At 36.7% G+C, this 22660-nt stretch overlaps 1 long non-coding RNA gene across 1 annotated transcript in view; it reads left to right on the top strand.

Moving 5' to 3' along the window:
* LOC135208541 (uncharacterized) overlaps positions 1–22660 on the top strand; it is a 462510-nt gene that overhangs the window by 37689 nt on the left and 402161 nt on the right. The gene's annotated exons all lie outside the window — the stretch shown is intronic.

The raw sequence follows: 22660 nt of genomic DNA, 5'->3' as shown, positions 1-22660 counted from the left end.
CTCGGTGGCCGAGAGTTTGATTCTCGGGCATTCCATTGAGATGTGAGAGATGTGTATTTCTGTTGATAGAAGTTCACTCTCGACGTGGTTCGGAAGTCACGTAAAGCCGTTGGTCTCTTTGCTGAATAACCACTGGTTCCATGCAACGTAAAAATACCATACAAACAAACAAACAATAATGTAAGCCAGATATCTTATGTTTTTCATTTCATATTTTCAAGACTTTCAAGTACTAGTTTTTCTTGGTTTCATTTTGCCTAAAACTTTATTACCGGTATTTCTCCTTTTTTGACGTGTAATGTATTCAGGTAGATTTTGGACATTTTGTAAACCCCTTTATGAATTTAACGCAGACAGTTTGTTTATTGCCTTTGTCTAGCCAAAAAACAAGAGAACAAGCAAAAGTATACGGCAGTTATCTGAGGGCAAACTCGCCTCTCAAATACAGGAAAGTTATAAGAATCGGGGAAACGGAAGAATAAAATAATTCAGGAATTGTAGAGGAGTGGAAAAATTTAAATAAACTGCTGCTGGACAAACTTAGATTGTTGACATGACGAAAATACTGCTGCCTTACATATCGAAGCCTAATTTTTTTTCATTGCTTGTTTTTAATTCCGGTTAGTGTCAGGTTCTTGAAGCAGAATATGAAGGTTAGTCTTATAAATATATGTTTCATTGCTTTCTTATATATTTTATTGTTTTTTTATGTAAAAGTTCTTCTGGCCATCGTGCCAATAATGCTACAGCTGAAGGGGAAGGAAACCAGGGATAAACGTGAAAACAATAAAATAAAAATGATATTTTCTTTCTCTCTGCTCAGCGGCACATCATAAATCACAACTCGAGTGCAGTATTAAGCCAGAGTTTATGCGAGCAACGAACGATCATAAAAAGCCATGAATATTCGCTTCATTTTCATTTTAATTAAAGGAATAATGAAGTTAGCTGGAAATATTTCTCTGGAGCCGACGTTTGGGTGTCATTACCTCCAAGCATCAACATTAAGATCTTGAGGAGTAGAGGACGATTTCTCCTCAGGCTTCTCCTCCTTATCTCGCGTTCGCACACAATGACGGTATTCATATTTTGCAGTCCTTTCTCAGTCTTGACATTAGGGAGCTTGTTATTCGAAAAAGCTATAAACTTTTAAGAGACAAATAGAACGGACGGTTAGACACACCGAATGAAATGTGATAGTGAGGCCTCCAAACATTACCACGGTGAACTAATGTTGTTTTTAAAGAAAATGGAGTTTTATTTCAATATTAACTTTCTATTGGAACCTTTCTTTTCAGTATTTTACTTCATCAGATTTTGCAAATTTATTTCAGTCTTATTAAAAACTATATGTATATATATAGATATATACATTTAACGAATTTTAGTTAAATTAATGTTAGATTTCAAGTGCTGAATGGCCATAGTTACCCTAGGGCTTGGCATGTATGCCTGAAATCTATAAATCAATCAATCAGTCCAAAATTAACAACGATATAAAAGAAAGATTGCGAACCAAACAAACACACTGGTTCCCAGGGCTGAAAATATATTGACTCTCAGCCGATGGATGGCCCGTTGATATCAGATCCCAAGATAAGGGGCCACTCCTCGACCTTTGTCTGATATTGAAGTTTTTTTAATCACGCTGAGTGGAATTCTAGGCGACATTGCCTTCTAAATGTAAACATTGTCCTTTAATGAAGATGGATAGTAAAGAAATGGAGTGCCTTTTAATGTACTATGATGGGGCAACTTATTTGGAAATTTGGGAAATCCTGTATGCGAAAGACAAAAATATTTGGAATATTGTTCTTATATTTGCGTCTAAGCTTAGTCAGCAGCAGTCAGTGTTACCTTGTAATAACTACTGGATAATTTGGTCATAATAGTATTCCCTGAACATGGATTGTCTATGTGTGTGTGAGTGCTTTTTTTTTTTGTTTCTTTGCCTGACGCGGTTTTTTTCCCCGATACATACATTCACTTCCCTTTCTAGTTTGTGCCTTCATACCGCCAAGAGAAAGAAGACGTTTAGTCTAGCTGTTTTTTATATATATTTAGGCCGGAAACGAAGGGGAAAAAATATGGATGATAGTGAAAACGTTCATGAACAGAAAGCTTCTTAAAGATCAGAGGAAATTACGTCTTTGATAAGCATGATTACGTAGGGAATATACGTGCGTGGTAAAGGAAATGCAAATGAAGCAGATATGATACTGACTCAGCTCATTTTCATACTTCTGTCCTCTGGTTAACGTCAGATAAACAGCATGGAAATCTTACAGTTTTAACCAGCCGCCAACCAAATTAATCTTGTTAATCATCATCATCGTCCATGCGCCTGTTCCGACTAACCGTGATTGAGCCAATTTCCCCTTCCACGTGGATTCACGTAGGAGGGCAACAGAATCGCCGACATGACTAAGAGGAGTTCTTGGTCAAAGGAGAAATGATACCTACCAGGAACTTTGTTGTTTGCTGGTGTTTAGATAACCTGCTGAAAGCGTCTTTTCAATTTTTCCGTATTTTATTAGATTATTATTTTTTTTAATTTTCCAATATTTACTTTATTTATTTATATTGTTTATCTATATTTAGTACTTAAAACTTATAAATTAATTTATTAATGTATCGATTCTTCTGTACTTTACAACGGTGTGTATTTCTTATATGGATAATAATCACAATGTATCACAAACTTTCATACGCAACTGGATAAATTTTTTAGGCTGTTCCCTTTAGATGTGTTTACATTATGTGTAATAATATCAATATCAGAAACTTGGCTTGGCAAATCAAGGGTGACCTATTTATGGACACTGAAGCAACTTTCCCTTTCAAGGTAATTAAAGTTCCCTCAAATGTAAACCGTTTCCCCTAATACGTAAATGAACTCCCCCGCTAATGAATAATAACCAAACTATTAATACGTTAATATATTTGGTAAATACTTAGACGTCTCTCGTTTATGAATTCATCGTGTAAAATTCAATTTTCAAACTGGCTGTATATTATTACATTCCCTTTATGCAATTATTGAAACTTCATATCTGACGTCTCATTATGAACCATTATCACTCGAACCAGACAGAGGTCTCAGTAATGATCAGTTATTTTCGGCAGGTGCGAGGTCCATTATTTAATCTCGTGGCCGGAATTCTGAGAGGGAGGGCTAATAATCTCTCATGCAATTTCATTGCATTCCTATCTATTAAACAGTCTCAAAATCTCATTTTCCAACTGTTCGTTTTAGCGTTTTCAGATTTCTTGCCCTCAGGCTTCATATCTGATGATGACAGATCAGTACCTATTGGACTTTGAAACTTGAAAAACCCACAAATTACAGAACAGATTCATTTAAGAAATCCCCACACATGCTCCTTTTAGTTTTCTGTAAAAGAAGACTATTGAGATGGCTATTTGTCTGTCCGTCTGCACTTTTCCTGTCCGCCCTTAGATCTTAAAAACTGCTGAGGCTAGAGGGCTGCACATTGGTATGTTCACCATCCACCCTCCAATCATCGAACTTGCTAAATTGCAGCCCTCTTGCCTTGGTAGTCTTGGTTTTATTTAAGGTTAAAATTAGCCATGATCGTGTGTCTGGCAATGCTTAGGACAGGTCACCACCGGTGCCTTGGCTAGATGGTTCATTGGCCGCGGCTCAGGCAGTATTATACGTTGTACAGAAAACTCAATTGCGCCGAAGAAACTTGTGCGCATTTTTTACATGTTTAAGTTTGGAGACGCACCGAAGAGGGAGCATGACGCTTCAAAATTGTGTTTGGATTCTCTAAATATGTTTGTTCTTCAATTAGTATTTTTTTCCACGCTTCATATCTGATAATAAATAACTGCTTAGGCCTTCACGCCAGTTACATCTCAGACAGGTGATGCGGCTATAATCCTTTAGACAGTTCTTTACGGAGACCCTTCTCTCGTGCAGCATCCCTGAAATATTATCTCTTATAAATGAGCAATATGAATTCTGTTTGGCCCGCATTTAAATGAGTACTAATAACAGAGAATGTAACACCTGTGGGAAAAAGGCTCAAAGTGTATAAATTATTTATATAATAGATAATATATAATATGTATATATTCAGTATATATATAAGCTATATGTATATATGTATTAAATATTTAGTGACGGAAGCTTTGCTTTGGCTATGAACATTACTATTTTCCTCAAGAAGACCTTATAAACTAAAAACACTTATATTTATCATCTCCTCTCTCAGTCTCTTATATGCACAGATATAGCAATTAGTACCACAGTCAGAATTCTTTCTTTTACACATTTTCAACATAGTTCTTGCTCTACGAAGGCTCTGCGTAAGGCCAGGCCAATTCACTTGGTATTTCGATCATTTTAGCAGCAAGGTTTTCTTGGATTTCATTCATGCTTCTAGCATGAAAATATATACTTTTAATTATTAAGGTCTGGGGAACACCGTGAAATGATAGAGGATTATGATTCTAAGAATTCAGTACGCAATATAGTAGTCCTTAAGAAATGGGATGACATTACCATTATTGCTAATGACGGGTACTTGAGGTTTATGGAAGGCGAATAATACCAAGACTTAGGTAACTGTGATGGGAGAATAAGACTTAGGTCGCTATGATGAAAATAGACCTTTGGGAGAATCTTCACTCTTAAGACGACGGAAGGTCACATGGCTGAAATAGCGCAAGACTAAGGGACTTTGACGACTCTGCTGAGTACGGCAATATCCCAGATTCAGTTTTATCAGGAAATAGGTCAAGAACGCATTGCAGAAATCGAGTTTGGATGCAAGAGAGTAATGGCGTCAAGTTATACATGCGTCTCAGCATCACTACTCATACTTGCAGCTTAGTTATATATAATTTTTGTATTATATTAACATCGCATATGAAGATTTTCTTTGATGACTAAAGTTTTCGCAGATTAGCGTTTGATTCGACGTAGACTGCGCCAGACTTCAAACGAACATCAGAATTGTTGTTGAAAAGACTGTTTCACACATCATCAAATGCACATTCCATTGAAGAGTGGTTTTTATGGCTGTCGTTATACCACCCATGGTATTGCAATTTTTTATTTTATAAACTAGAATGTTTTTCGATGTTGCCGTTGAGAAATACATATAGCCATTAAAGATTAATCCCTAAACAATGCGTACAGTTTTCAAACTTCCATAAACAGAATTCAAGCTGGTTTATAGCCAAATACCAATAAAGAACCACACTTGGAGAGAGAACAAAAGTTGAGGTACCAGAAAAAAATACGTTGCCTATTGAGCTCTGCCTTAAAGGAGAAGGATGCACTCGGGGCTGTGGCCAAAAATAGCTCTTGATCTTTTTGGTAAAACGTTTTATGTATCGACAGATATATGAAAGAATCGTAAGTATTTATGTATGAAAAGAATTACAAATATTCGCGCATTATTACATGCGCGTATGTTTATGTAAACATTGGCAGAAAGGGTTGAACAATTTTAAATATGTATATGCAGATTAGTGTTTAGCGTAGGTTTCGAATCTCTCTCTCTCTCTCTCTCTCTCTCTCTCTCCTCTATATATATATATATATAATATTATAATATATATATAAATTTATTAAATATACATAAATATATTATAATTATATATATATAATATGATAATATACACTAATAAATAATATATGTGTGTTTGTAATATATATATGTATATATATATATATATATATATATATATATATATATATATATATATATATATATATATGTATATATCTGCGTTCATCTTTCGAATCTACGTCTGGATTCTGCTGTCTGCAATATTGACTCGTCCAGGAAATTGGATTTGAGTCTCATGAAAATAGATAGTCTCGAGGTAAATCCTATTCCTGACTACTGGAATAACGCTTGTGTTTCGCTAAACTCTAGAAAGTTATTTTATCCATCGCAACACCCTATAACAAAGATAGTTAGATAACTCCTACTAGAGCGACAAGATTTGCCGAACAGCAGCACCAATATGCAGTAAATGTGGCCGCTGTCGGACTTCTCGGCTCCAAAGGTCCTTTTATTCCTAGCACAGTTGGACTGTGGAACAACCTCCCTGAGGATGTGTATTGGGAACATCAAAAGCTCAAGAGGAGTTGGAAAGCAATTTGTCGTGTATGTAAACAATTTAAACAATTTACTTATATTTTTATGCGCTTAATTACTAATTTGTTAATTTATTTTCTCTCCTTCAATAACTGATCTCTTCTTTCTGTATTTCCTCTTACCTTCTATTACTTCTTAAAAATAAATTCAAGTAAATGGCCCATTTGGGCTTGTTTCATATGAATAGGGTTCTCCTTGATAATAATACTAATAATAACAATAATAATAGTAATAATATATAATGCGTTGCCTGTCTCATTTGCCCTTAAAAAAAAACAATAACCGCTAAATTAAAATATTTGTATCCACTACTTCCCCGACCCGCTTTTCACGCAATAACTCTTATAATTTCAACTCCCCTGCGTTATATGTTTAAAATATCGGGACATTTTTTTTTTTTTTTTTCATGGGATGCCATATGTATCGGAAATCGTTCTTCCGGGGCATCGGGACCAGCCATTGACTAGGAATGGCTCATATGGTCGACCAGACGTAGGAAAGCGAGTACAAGCAACGTTCCAAAAAATTTCTTTTTTTCAGAATCTCTCTCTCTCTCTCTCTCTCTCTCTCTCCGTTGGACTTCATATTTCAGTGTCCTATACCGTCCCTCTGACATCTCTTGCGCTCGAGACCCATTCAGACTTAGTCCTCAGACTTCATAGTGACCCACTGTCACTTGCGCCATCTCTCTCCAGACCAGCTTAATTTGCACTTAGTATAAAATGTTCGATATGAGAATAATCCGTTGATCCACTGTTTCATTGTGACATACGCTGCTGACAGTCACGCACCCTCTCTAAAATCCTTGAAGTACACCCACCTCAAGCATGAGCAGCAACGGTTATAATATGTCACAGCAAGGGTACACATGGCCTGGACAATGTATTATCCAGCTTTCATGTCAGTAATCCTTGGTTCCGGACAGTAATTTCTCGCTCCCCAAGAAGACGTTCACCTTCGATCCTTGGAAAGTTTTCTCTTCCCCATTTCTTTCCCATGCAAACTCGATAGGGTAATGAGAGAGCAAGGCGGGTAAAACCGATGATTTACTAAACATTAGGCACGAAATTTCCTGGAATTTGCTCAGGGATTCCCTACCGAACGACGCTCTGGTCTGGATGAAGTAGAGAAGCCTCGTGTATTGTCGAATTCATGCACGACGTAACTAGAGCTTTTGTTTTCACACACACACACACACACACACACACACATAATATATATATATATATATATATATATATATACATATTTATATATACATATATTATTTATATAATGTGTAAATGTATATTAATTGACATTCATATATATATATATATATATATATATATATATATATATAAAATACAATGGGGTTTTGCAATATTTCATATATCCCAGCAGGAACCTACAATGCTCAAGTCATCAACTTGTTCCCAAATTTGAAATGCCAAAATGTTGAAGCGTGTCCAAATAGATTTTCATTCTTATTAAAAACACAACTAGTATATACATTCAGAAAAATATTTTATTTCTGTAATTCGGCCTATCAGTTTTTTTTATAATATATTTGACAATGACACAAGTATTCTTATAAATAAAATCTAGTATATAAATTGAGAAAAAGATTTTGTTTCTGTAACTCGGCCTATCAGTGTTTTTTTATATAATATATTTGACATTGAAACAAGTATTATGGCGTTTAAAACCGTGATTAAAATCCCGTAGGAATAATGGTTCTTATTCAGCAGCGCTAAAATATTTGCATGATTCAGTAAGCATTTTCCAGTTTATTCAGTATATACAAACAAAAAATGGTTGAATCAGGTTTGAAAATTATGCTTTTATTATGTGGAAACGACCATGTTCCGTGTGCAGATATTTGTTACTAGAATGAGGAAGCTTTAGCCAACAGTTCTTCGGACGACGTGTATATACGATTATTTATGTAGAAAAGCTACAGGCAGGAGAGAAATCGCTGCAAAATATTCATGAACAATTAAAAAAGGTGCAGAATATAGTAGGTCCGCCTTGTCATACGCTCTTTGAACGGCTGTGTAATGAATGTTCGCCATTTGAGTATTACGTTCCTTTGTTACGCCAGTTGCTCACATCAGGGAAGGGTTTGAATATTTTTAGTGAATGTCATTAAAATATTCAGTTTCAGTTCGTTCTAAATAAATTTACATTTGTGTGGTCTGCTTTGGCGCAGCTGTAATTGAAAGTAAATTATCACATCTCGTCTCCTCTGCTTATAAATTTCCTTTAAAATAAAGTATTCCTTGATAATTTTTAATTCAAAGTTTTGTTCGGATTTCCATAAGTGCCATTAAATACTAAGGGGTGGGGGGCGACCCTATACTGCCATGGCTTTTATTGTGCTTCTGTCAATCGTGAAAATCTTGAAGGTTCTCTAATTGTCACATAGATATTGAAGCTGTCAGCAATGAATAACAATTCATATATTTACACACACATAGTATATATATATATATATATATATATATATAATATATATATATATATATATATATATATGTACGTTTGTATATAAATATATATGCATGTATGTATAAATGTATATATACTATCTATATATATATATATATATATATATATATATACATTACATACATATATATATATATATATATATATATATATATATACGTTTGTATATATATATATTTATATATATAGCGTGTGATACAGTTTTTCCTTCTATATGTGTGAAAGTTCAAAGGGAAATCGATGTCCCATTATACGACAATTATATTGTATCATCATCGTTAATTAACATTCCAAATAACTGCATGACGCGTCACAAACACGTGAAGGTAAGGTTAAACTAGATTCTGCTCTTAATAGCTGACATTTGCAAGCTCATTCTGCTTCGAGTTTCTGTCGTGGCTTATGGCGCGTCTCTATTTGGGAAGTGACAATTATCCTGCATAATTAACCCCACCCTCTCTCTCTCTCATTATAGTGTATATGGCAGTTTGTTATCTAAATCCTTTTCAAGGACAGAAAACGAATGCGATATACGAACAGGGGTGAAGCTCTCTCTCTCTCTCCTCTCTCTTCATTTTAGCGTGTGTAGGGCAGTTTGTTATTGACGTTCTTTTCGTCGACAGAAAAAATTGTGATATACAAACTGGGGTGCAGACCTCTCTCTCTCTCTCTCTCTCTCTCTCTCTTTCTAATTGGAGGAAGTGTGGAAGAATATATGCGTCTTGTTTTTCCTGTAGAGAGAAAATAGAACACAATTTTTTTTGTGGGGGGGGCAAAACTACGCGATTTTGTACTACTTCCATTACCCTGGTAACGAGCTTACATATTATTAATTCTTAGTAGAAATTGCAGGAGCTTTTCGTGAAATTTATATATTGCCTCTCAAACTAATCTCCTAGTAACCTCGACTTTAATTTTTTAAGTAGCTGAACCTGTGATCTACTTTTAACCTTGACTTTAATTCTTTGAGTAGCTGAACCTGTACTCCTTCGTCTATTGTAAATATTTGTACCAATATTGGAAAGGGATGGTTACGCTCGTCTGTAAAAACTCCTTAATTAATTTACGGGCATAAATTTCCAAGTGTATCGTGTCGCTTAAAACGTACATTTTCATTAGACGTAATTGCTCTGTAAAATTTCAATAATTGTTAATCTTCGGAATTTTAATCAGCCTAATTATCAATTACGAAGTCATTAGTATCTCATGAATACGAGATTTCTAAATAGGGGATTTCAGACCATGACCTTGAATCATAATTTATGATGATTATAAGTTAATTAGTCCATGGATCAGATTTTTAAAAATTGGAGAAATGACCCTCACTTGAAGAGATGATTTCATCGGGTTACAGTAAATTTCTGTTAATATGTTTCATCATTATAATTAAAAGCAGCAGCAGCAGCAGCAGCAGCAAGAGAAATAGTAGTAGTTGTCAAACTATTGTCAAAGCCACTACCTTTAGCGTATATCGATAAAACGGTTTCCAAGTGTTGCTTAGAAATAAGAAACATAACGTTAAATAAAGTAATCCTCAATTGAATTGAGTATTTTCATAAGAACATAGTAGCTCTCTCTCTCTCTCTCTCTCTCTCTCTCTCTCTCTCTCTCTCTCTCTCTTTAGGACACTGTGACTGAACATTAAAACCTGCTCCTACAGTTAAGTGAGCACACGATGTCTCCTCGGATGGACTAAAAAGCGAGACATCCTCATCTTTGTAACTCCTTGTAGCTCTCTCTCTCTCTCTCTCTCTCTCTCTCTCTCTCTCACCTACGATAATAGCTCCCTTGTGTTAATTTCAGGTGCGTGATCTCAGCAAAGATTTTCAGTCTTCCTATCAACGTCACGTGACGTGTATGACGTCACTGTGACGTCAGCTGGGTGGGGCCAAAGCTGACAATAAGGGATGCTACGGCAAGTGATGTAACAGGTTAATGACGACATTCTGTTCCAAAAATAGCTCAAAGCTAAAGTACTGGGCTTAGTTTTTTAGAAAGATGCTATTCTGGCGTGTTTGTTCTGTCAACAGTGCGAGATTTAATGGTTTCCACTTTTAGGTTATTTGTGTATTGACGTGAATGATATATATATATATATATATATATATATATATATATTATATATATATATATATATATATATATATATATATATATATATATATATATATATATATATATATATATATATATATATATATATATACACACACACGCGAACCCTTTCGCAGGAATTTTTTTTTGTCTAACATACCTATTTCTGTTTTCAACGTGATTGTCAAGACTATCAAACATTTCCTAAGTCAGTAGGAAAATACAACAGATGATTATCGAAATAAAGTAACATCAAACTACCATGAGAAGCCGACTACTGGAGGCGTCTGCAGTAGAAAGACTCAGTTGGTAGAAATACTTTATATAAAGCTTTTTTTTTATAATGGTATTTTCTTATTTTGGTCTCCCTTTGCCGTTGCCCTGAAACCAGACTCCTTTGATCTGTTGCTAGTTTTAACCGCTCATTTTTCTCGAGTGAGGCTGCTAGCCAGTGACCTCGCTCCCACAGATGTTCGCCTGATGACACGTGTCAACATGTTTACCACTTTGAGCAGGGGAACCGCCATTTTATTCAAACAAAAACGTAAAAGAATAAAGCGACGTTTTTTCCTCCACATATATGACACTTTCTGCCGTAGTCCTTTTGATGACGCCATAAAGGAGGGACGTTGAGTGAATTATACCGGCCGGGCGGTTGAACCCCTGGCGGTTATTACAGACTTTTGCTGAAGCCTGGTTATTATTCAACATTGTTGCCAATTTAGCCTTGCATTTCAGCGGCTAATTTCACTCGCTGAATTGAGGTATTCCGTTCAGTATGTGAATAGACGTGACTTAATACGCAGTAATTATTATGATTAATCTTTCGTGTAAAGGCAAGTTTCCGTTATTTTCAGAATTCCTTAGGCCTATTTTTGTCATCAGTTGGCAACACAGCGGCCTGATATTACCATATCTCAGCACCTTTCCCATTTTGACTGGGAAAGAGCGAATGTCAGCCTAGTTTTTCGGCTATGCGTCATAAGAAAAAGGTCCTTTTTCTTCTTAGCTTCGTTCTCGGAACCAAGGACTCTTTCAATTTACCACCCGGGATCATTGACACAATTTTTTCCTTTTATCTTACTAATCCGACAATTGCCTTTGAGGTTATCGGGAGGTTGACCAACTTTTTTTTTTCCTCTTTTCGTGGAATCTGCGAAATAATTTTTTTCTCCTTTTTTTTGGTTCGGTTAGGTGGGTCAGCCATTGTCCCTGTGCGGTTTCGTATGAAGTTTTCAGTTTTGTTCTTTAACTTCTTTCATTACCTCTCGCTTTTGATATCATAGGTTACTGGCAAGCTATTCATGGCTGTTTACAACTCCTCTGTGCTTTTTCTTAGCAATTGTTTTGATCTTTCCACCCGAGGATGCAGGAATAACAGAGAGCTGACAAATACACTGCACCCGTAACCTTGCCACGTGCAGCACTCACGTTTTTAAACGTTTGCATTCTTAGAAAAGTAAGTTAAGTAACGCAACACTCGGTTATATGTATTTTACATGTATTATATATATTATATAAATATATATATATAGAACTAGTTACGTTAACTTATCATCTACACAATTGTTTAGTGCAATGGTACAATTTCTAGAAAGACCTCAATCAAACTGGATAGTATCCAGCGAAGTTGTTGAGTGAATAACGCAGCTAGATAACATCCAGTTCGAATGAGGCCCTTTTAGTAATAACTAATTAATTAAGTATACGTAGTGTAAAGGTCATGCTTGTCTACATCGTCGCCGTGGCTTTCTGTTACAAGCATCTGAAAAAGCATAACATTAATATTTAGGATATTTAGCTTCCGAAACGGACCCTCGATCTTGAGAGAATAATCTAAACTATGGAGCAGCCTTCCCCTTTTCTCGATAAGATCAGACAGAATAAAAAAAAAAAAAAGTCGAGGAAATCCCCCCTGCAAGTTTTTAAAAATAACTTCGTTTCTGTTTTAAGATTAAGTAGGAGCAGGTGCTATGCGAGGGAGGAACTGTCATCATGTTATAATCTCTGCCTCTTCACGCACTTAACTATTTTTCCCAGTAATTCCGTGTGCATTCATTTGATTGTCTGTTTTCTGGTGAACTCTTTTATGTGTAATTTATATATATATATATATATATATATTATATATATATATATATATATATATATTATAAATAATGCATATATTGTAAACGTATATATATATGGTATATGTATATATACATATATATTATTATAATATATTAACTATATATATATAATATAATATATAGTATATGTATGTATATAATATATTGTTATATATAGACACACATATATACATATATACATACATACATACATATATACTATATATATATATATATATATATACATATATATATATATATATATATATATATATAATATATATATATATATGTTCATTTGTATGATTAAAATTTGATGACACATTTGTTTGTAACAAATTGAATTTGACTGGATTTTTTGGGGGGTTGGGGAGGGGAGGTGGCTTGCTAATCGTTCAATTGAGGGATGGCCGGAGAACCTTTGTAGAAATTTGAAGCTGATGGTTTAATTCAGTAATTGCATCAGTCGTAGTATTACGGTCGTCTGTGATCACTAAACCAGAGTTCTCGAACTTTGAAGAACTGTGGCACGTGCCCTGGCCCAGGGCATTTTAGTCTTACATTCAAGTTTACACTGAAGCTTATAATATACACACACACATCTGAGTGATCCATATACATATGTATGTATGTGTATATATATAAATATATATGTATATGTGTATGTTTATATATGGATCAAACAAGTGAACGAAAGGATAAGTGACGCTTCAACAACTTTATACTTCTTCACTTCTTTTTATTCACAAACTTAAAACTTTCACTCTCCTTCTGCCAATATTTTCCCGGTTTTCCAACCCTCATCTCTCAAGAGGTCTGTCATGGCTCTTGAGATTTGATTGATTTTATTCTATTTAGGTATGGCGTAAGAATGGGCATTCATTTGCTGCTGAATCTGGTGTGTAGAGCTTCGTTTATCACCCTTATATCTTTCCTACTAAACATTGAGGGTTGTGAAAAGACAGAGGCAGTAATAGTTGATATTGTCTAGATCGTAACGCGAAGGATTATTGCATGCTTATTGTTCCTCTGGGCAATATTGCCGCGGTGAAAGCTGGTATCACATATAAGGAGACGTAAATTTTATACGTGAAAGGAGCCATGACTTCAAGAGTTAATCGTTCACGTCCACGCCAAAGCAAGACACTTAGAGAAGACTGAGTCATCGTCTAAACCGCGAATAACACATGAGAGAAAAAAGAACCAGGAGAAGAGTTATGTGTTATATATATCCCTGATTCACCCGAAGGTTTTGCAACATGAGGATATCTTTCTTGCGCCCATTAGAAGGCGATTAGAAAATAAATACGCTTTGCGACGAAAGCCTTCAGCAGCAACCTTGGGAGGACTCTTTTGTTCTGTCGTTGCCAAGATGTTCTTCAGAATACTTCAACTGCCGAGTCATTCTTAGTGAACAACGTCGTTGTGTGCAAAGCGATACTTTGGAGTGAATTTGTTTCCTTTAGTGCGAGGAGTGATGTTTCATCTTAAATTTGCCACGAATGGATAGAGAAAAGTGAACAATAGCAAAATAATTGAATTCGGTGTTTAAAGCTTTCTCTCTTCAAATGGTTAAATACATGCCGCATTTAAACTTCAGGAGTATTTTCATTATCAAAACATTGAAGACAAAAATGTAATTTCTAGCCATTATGAGACTGGATAATGAAGAACTGTTTTGACTGAAGAGCCTTCATTTTGATGTAATGATTTTATGTTGCAATTTTAAACCATGCAATAATTTGTGCTGCTAAGGAAGACGGCCTGGTTCCATATAGGTAATATAGCTGAAAGTACAGCGGAGAGTGTTACGGCCCGTGAGAGGTCCGCTTCAGGTTCGATATGAAAATAAACAAAAAGAATTCAACACCAACAGTTGAAACTGGGGATACGAATATAGATGATCTCTGATCTCTGCTGCTGAGCTCTCACTGATGAACTGATCTGTGACTCTTACTGATGATCTCCTTCCTCCTACTTCATCAGTCGTATTTATACGGTGACCTAGGGGCGCGGCCTACGGGGGGAGCGGAGCATGAACGTCACAGACTCCCGAGATAACTAGAACTTCTTAGAAGGATCTGGACGAGTATTACATCAGAAATCGCGGCGTTCCTCATGAGAACAGGCGCCCCCAACACACGCGCGAAAGCCTCCGTGCTGCCGAACTTCTCGAAGAAGATGCGTTTTCCTTTCCTTTAACTTTGCTATAATAAGCAATTACCATGACACGTCCCCCCAAAAAAGAGAAAAAAATGAAATCAACTGATTTTATTTTTTTCTAAAGAGAAGCAAGAATTAAACAGCAGGGGAACGATTCTGCATAAAGCTTTAATACTTCTTCATCCACTCAACCACTCGTGCCAAAACAGAAAACGGTCATTAGGGTACTCATTCTGGAAAAATCTCTAGAGGCTACTTGCTAATACATTATCCTTTCCTCTTACTTCTTCTGTTTTCTGAACTCTGATTAAAACTCTGAAATGCTAAAACACCTCTTGCGTTTTCTCAAAACTAATTTCTCTCAGTAACACTGTTACACGGGCGGAGGCCACGGCATGGGGCGTTCTTTATAATTCTGAAGCAAGTTTACATTCATTGACTTTGCTCTACTCTTACCCATATTAATTCTATAAGGTATATTTCCTCTCTCCTCTAACACTGAAAAAGGACCTTCGAACTTATAAGGTAAAGTGGACCCTTCTTTTTGGACTAGTACTAAAACTTCATCTCTTACACACAAACTTCTCTTTTTTGCTCTAAGATCATGTTTCCCTTTAGTTTCCCCTTGACTTCCGTTCTCCTTCGCTAGTTGCAAAACATCTCTTAAATTGTTTTTATAATACTCTAGATTAGTTGTGCAATCTTTTCTACCCGTACTTCTAGGCAAAGGTCCGACCATATTGATACTTACATTCTCAAAAGGTTTGCCTACCGAAGGAATATTACACAACGAAGCTCTGGGAATTACTTGATTCGGTTTCCCGGCAATTTGACATTCATGACAGCTCAAAACATATCTTTACGTCACTCTTCATTTTAGGCCAAAAGTACGCCCCACTAATACACCTGAAAGTTTTATTTACTCCTAAATGTCCTTGCTCATCATGTGCTAACTTCAAAACTAATTCACGAAGCTTCCTAGGAACCACCGATTGTTCGGTGATTTCCCCTTTACTACCTGACTTAGGTCGAACATAACAACACAAAACTTCGTCATTTAAACAAAAAGTTTCCTTACACACATCATCGAGATCATCATCCAGCTCACATTAAAAAATTCGGGTTAGTGTCTCATCCTCTATCTGCAACTTGACTAGCTCATCCTTATCCAAAAGGTTAGTAGTGCCTAATTCTTCACTGTAACTAGTACTAGATACCGGTACATTTACTACGTTACCCTCGACAGCTACGCCTTCCCCTTGGCTATCACTGTCAACATCGATAGATTCGGGTCTCTCAGCCACACTCATGCCAAGATCAACCTCGCCACCTCTATCACACTCGTTCGAATCCACGAACTCACTCACGTTCGAATCCACGAACTCACTCTCATTTGAATCCACGAACTCACTCTCATTTGAATCCATGAACAAACTATGACCGTAGTCTATGTCTATCTAAACCCGACCTAGTTACTACCATTTCAGGCACTGGAATATCCCTCACAAAAGGATTCACATTCTTGGATAAAACTAAGTCATTACCGACAGTATTACCGACAGTAATGTCAACACCATCAATGGGCAAACTGTCAACAACTGCAAGTTTCACTTCTCCTGACACTACCTGACTTTCTAAATTCAACTTCAACAAAGGACAAATAACACAAGTGTTAGGAAATCCACCTAACAGGACTTTTTCTTCCATGTTGATTTCTGCCCTGTTCGGCACACTCTCTCTCCTAATCAGTGAGACAGCAGCTCCTGTGTCTCGAAGCAAGACCACCTCTCTCGAATCTACTCCTCCAAGAGGGGAAACTACACCTTCTGACAGAAATTCACCAAAAAATTTCCTAGCTTCTCTCATCACATCATTCCTACTTGACGAAAGGTTAACTAGAGACACTGGTTTCTTACCGTCCTTCCTTTCTACTGCACAATTTCTCGCTAAATGCCCTTTCCCATTACATTGGAAACAAGTTAATTCTGAGCCACTAGATGCCACTTTACTCTTACAAACCTCAGAAGTATGACCTGGTTTTCTGCATGTATAACAGGAATAGTCAATAGTCACTTTTACTCGCATTGCTATTACTAGGACTGAAACATTTACCGCTTTGTACTCTACCAGACGAAGGATCATTTCGTTTCTTACCAACACTCAAATTATGAGTTAGACTATATTCGTCAGCTAACCTAGTTGCTCTTGCGAAAGATACTTCTCGCCTATCTTCTATATAAAGCTTAATCTCAGGGGATACGTTATCTTTGAAGTTTTCTAACAACACTAAGTTCTTCAAACCATCAAAATCCTCAACTTTAGCAGAAGTTAACCAATCAAAAAACAGCCTTTCTAAATTCTTACCGTATTCAACATACGAAATATTTTCATCCTTTCTCAAACTTCTAAATTTCTTACGGTACGCCTCCGGTACTAACCTGTATGCGCTAAGAACACTTTCTTTCACAATATCATAAACATCACATTCCTCCTTAGACATGCAACTGTACACAGTAAGCGCCCTACCACTCAAAACTGACTGACTGTAAATATAAAGTCCACATTTCTTTAGGAGAACCTACTCTTTCCATTAACTTCTCAAAATACATGAAATATTTCGTCACATCTTCCTCATCAAACTTTGGTACTAATTTCAGCACTGCACTCATGCCTAACCTATCCGCCTCGTTTTCGTTCTCGCCTGTCCGACTGTTACGAGTACTTTCCCTTAACCAAGCAATTTCCAACTCGTCCATACGTTCTTTCTCTCTTTCTTCCTGCTACATTACCAACATTTCTACCTCTTACCTGCATTTTCCCCGCTTCTCTCTCAGCTGCTCTTTCCTCTCTCTCATACTTTTCTCTTTCTTTCTTTTCAACATACTCACGGAGATCATTCCCCTCTAGACCTAGAAGCTTACCCGACTCAATAAACTCTTTCAGCATCTCACTCATTCTGGTTCTTTCTATATTCTCCCTGTTTCAAACTGTTACAGTGCTGAATATATTCGAAGCGAGGTTGCCACAATGTTACGGCCCGTGAGAGGTTCGCTTCAGGTTCGATATGAAAATAAACAAAAAGAATTCAACGCCAACAGTTGAAACTGGGGATACGAATATAGAAAGGTACACAAACACAACAAAGGTTTATTTACAAGCTTACTAACAAAGATAAATGCAGAATGGTCTCTCCTATTTACATAAAAAAAATCAAAATCTTATAATGCGTGAACTATGGAAACGGTGGGATAATGAAAGTACTTGCCGGTCAGTTTTTCGACTCAAAGCAATGGCTTCACAAAAGGAGAACTGCGATTGCAGACGTCTTCTTGACTCTGCATTGCAGAAAATAATGTCTACTCTTGATACTTGAAGGGCAGGAACTTCTCAAAACCTCTTGCAGAACATTTCATCTCTGAAGTCTTGCTCTACGCCGAAATGCCTAGGTCGTCCACTCCCGGACGATTTGACCAGATCCCGATTAAACTTTCGAGCGCCTTTTTCTCTTTGATCCTTCGTCAGTTCCTCCTTCTCTTATCACTCTCTGATGATCTCTGATCTCTGCTGCTGAGCTCTCACTGATGAACTGATCTGTGACTCTTACTGATGATCTTCTTCCTCCTACTTCGTCAGTCGTATTTATACGGTGACCTGGGGGCGGGGCCTACGGGGGAGGCAGAGCATGAACGTCACAGACTCCCGAGATTACTAGAACTTCTTAGAAGGATCTGGACGAGGTATTACATGAGAAATCGCGGCGTTCCTCACGTCCCGTCGGCACCTGTCAAGTTCCACAACACTCCTGCCGATTCTAGGACCATCATGAGAACAGGCGGCCCCAACACACGCGCGAAAGCCTCCGTGCTGCAGAACTTCTCGAAGAAGATGCGGTTTCCTTTTCCTTAACTTTGCTATAAAGTTGAAGGCACCAGTTGTCAGGACGACTTCCAAAGAAGCCATGTCCTACTTGTATCTAGCAGAGGTATCCAGAAGAGAAATAAATGTGGTTTCTAACAAGACGTCCATCTACTGAACACGAGTTTGGAAGCATCCTTGACAGCAGAACCAGGTCCTATATGAGTTGAAAACCGCCTTAGTGGCGTGACGGTATGGTCTTGACCTACCACCTAGGTGGATGCGAGTTCGATTCTCGGGCATTCCATTGAGGGGTTAGAGATCTGTATTTCTGGTGATGGAAGTCACTCTCGACGTGGTTCGGAACAAGATGGAATAAGATAAGGTGAGTTACCTAGAGGTCCCGTTTTCAACGCTCATGCGCATGACGTCACCTGGAGACTTGAGAGCTCAGCCAGGCGACACATAGGCGGGAAATATCCCGTGTTTTTTCACAGATGTTTATGTTTTCATTTGCGACAGATTCATCATAATAATATGTGTCATATTTGGGTGTTCCAATTCTTATAAGACCGATAGAACTGATGGAAGTGAAAAAATGAGATTTTACCGTTTCCCAAAAGATTAAAAACTATGTAAGTAAGAAGTGGGTGGATATATGCAAAAGAAGTGATGGCATCAATGCCAAAACTGCACAAATTTGTTCCTCACATTTCCAACCCAATGATTTTGCCAGAAACCTTAGGCACGAATTGCTCAATTACTGCCCTAAGACCGCCCGAAATCTAAAAGAAGATGCCATACCGACACAAAATCTTTATAATAATATTACTGTTGCTTCAGGTAAGCCTGTCACTAATATCTCGTCACTTTAGCTTGGTTTACTAGGCATATGTATGTTTCATGTAGCATTTTGGTCAACTAAGCGAACTGTATATGAATAGGTTCACTAAGAAAATTAAGAGATTATATGACTATATCAATTATATTTCTCATGCAAGTAACTCTTTAGCCACGATCGGAAGAATGTCTCTGAAGATCGGATGGAGAGAGAGAGAGAGAATTTTGCAAAAATGTTTTCGTGTGCTTAAATACTATTTCTTGAGCTTTAAATTATATTAAAAAGATTTGGTTGCTTCGAAATACGGATAAACTACGAAAAATGTATGTATGTATATATATATATATATATATATATATATATATATATATATATATATATATATATACAAATTACTGAAGAATGTGCGTTTATATTTTCACCAAAAGGGATTTGACTTGATGAACCTGTGCATGGAATATGATATGGTAAAGAAGGGCAGAGATGCTTTCTCGAACAGTCCACGTCAAGTCGAAATACTTGATCAAGTGATTGATTTTGCTCGTAATGCTAAAGTGAAAGGCAAAATGTCTCCGTTCCATAACGGCGTTATCATTTCATCTATACCAGTAAAAGGATTGTATAACATGTTGCATGAACTATATGGATTAGAGTGCTTGTTGACAATTCGGCTATGTCAAGACAAAGTCGAACATCTCTTTTCTTTCATACGGCAAATTGGTCATTGTCATGGTCATCCGTCACCTTTGGAATTTAAATATAGACTACGGTTATTCATTGTGGGTAGAGACAATAGTTTAACCAATCAGGGTCTTAATGTTTGTAATGATGAAGCTACATCTTGTGTCACTACAGAGTGCTTAAATGTAAGTAGTCCATCTAAAAGCTCAAATGTTGCTCCCAATGATCTAGATTCCGAGATATGTATCTGCGTGTCTCATGAAGCACCTTCTACCTGTTAACAATGAGACTGAGACTGAGGAAGATCAAGTAGAAAATTTAATAGAGATAGAACCTGAAGCACTGATAGGAAATGAGTCCTTAAGTTATTTGGGAGGGTTCGTAGTGTTTAAATTTAGAAATAAGTTTACAACATTAGGCTCAGCTGATGTAGATGAAACAGACGAGGACTGGATATCATTTGTAAAGAGAAAGGTATTATATAGGCCGCCTAATCATTTTAGAGAAAATCTATAAGAAATGGAAGATTTATTCAAAATTTTCCATGGTGATTCTCTAAATCCAGGAGTCGGAGCAGTTTCAAATCTTACTGATATATTCAAGGCCGCCAATATTGATGTTCCGGAGGTCATGAACATTTTTATAGATGTAGGCTTCATTTTAGAATAAAAATATTAAACTCTAAGAATGAACAATTTCGTAGCAAAGGTGTGAAAAAGATAAAAAATAATGTTCAGTATTATTGAAAATTTATTTGATTGAAATGAGAGACAGAATGCAGAAATCCCATAGAAAAGCTATAATGAGATGAAAACAAATTGTTCAGTAATCTTGAAAAATCGCTTGATTGAAACGAGAGAGAGAGAGAGCTAATTGCAATAAGATTTCCAATGAAATGTTAGTAATAAAGCTTATATCATGCGTAAATTTTTATTTCCATTGATATTATATTCCCTATTATATGTATTTGTAATTATGGAAATATAGGCATAAAGACATTAATATTTGCCTACTTTCTTAACTGCAGTGTTAGGAATCCAAAAAGAGACATGAACAATAAGGCTGATGGTCCAGATTATAGCTGCAGGACAGCGTCACATATACACTCAGGAGTCTCCAGGTGACGTCACAGAGCACAGCTGAGCTCCCGGCACCATGCGCGGTAACTCACCTTATCTCATTCCATCTTGGTTCGGAAGTCACGTAAAGCCGTTGATCCCGTTGCTAAATAACCACTGGTTCCATTCAACGTACAAACACCATACAAACACCAACAAACAAACAAACAAACAATATATGAGTAGAACTGTGAGAGAGGTTGAATTTGATGGAATTCCCAAGGCTGTCAGAAGTTTGAATTTATTATCAGGAATGTCTTGAAGGGCCGCTTTGGTGAAGGCAAAGAATATCATTTTGCCGAAGTGTCAGAGACGAGGAAAAGGACTAAGTAGTTAAGAGAGCAACCCTTTGTTAAATTACTTCTCCCCCCTACACCCTAGAGCATCTGCTGCAAGTTTCAGTATAACATAGTAGGGAGTAACCATTTGGTAAATCCCATTCTTGCCTGCGGACTTGCCCCGGCGTAATTGGTAACCTCGCATTCATAACTCTTGTGTGTCATTTTTATTTTTCACTTTTAGTTCTGGGTTGCTCACCGTTGTGTGGCGTATTGAATCATTGTTTATTTCTACACATTTTTTCGTTCTTCCTTTACGTACATGTTATTGACGTCAGTTTCTTTCCTGTCTTTTGGCCTAATTTATCTAATTTCTATTTCTCCTAATTTAACTCATTTCGATATTTATCCAGTATTATTTCACGTCGTGTTTATTCAAGATATTCCAACTCTGAAGGCCTTTTGGAACTATTGTTTACGTGGGCAGTCGCCCGGATCTTCCCACTCCCCATCGTCACCGTTTGGTTAAAAAAAAAAAAAAAAAAAAAAAAAAAAAAAAAAAAAAAAAAAAAAAAAAAAAATTCTCTGGGAGAAGAGCACTCGATGCAAATCATCCCATTCCCGAAAAACCTTCACCTGACCCTCATGAGACACGAGAACGCTTTAAAATGTCTTACTAATCATCCACTTTGAAGCTATTTGAGCCCTTTCCCCACTCATGGGGAATCGATATCCAATTCTTTTTGTTGTAGGCTATTTTTTTTTATTGCGCTCGACTGACCAAGCTACGCTACTCTTTCTTTCCAATGGGTGTGTGTGTCTGTGTGTTTGTACGGCTTGTGAGACTAAGATTAAAATTCTCGCAGAATTTCAATTAGCTTCTTTTCTT

Source organism: Macrobrachium nipponense, chromosome 35 (assembly GCF_015104395.2).
Source record: "Macrobrachium nipponense isolate FS-2020 chromosome 35, ASM1510439v2, whole genome shotgun sequence".
Classification (NCBI taxonomy): domain Eukaryota; kingdom Metazoa; phylum Arthropoda; class Malacostraca; order Decapoda; family Palaemonidae; genus Macrobrachium; species Macrobrachium nipponense.
This window is presented reverse-complemented; position numbering and strand designations above follow the sequence as displayed.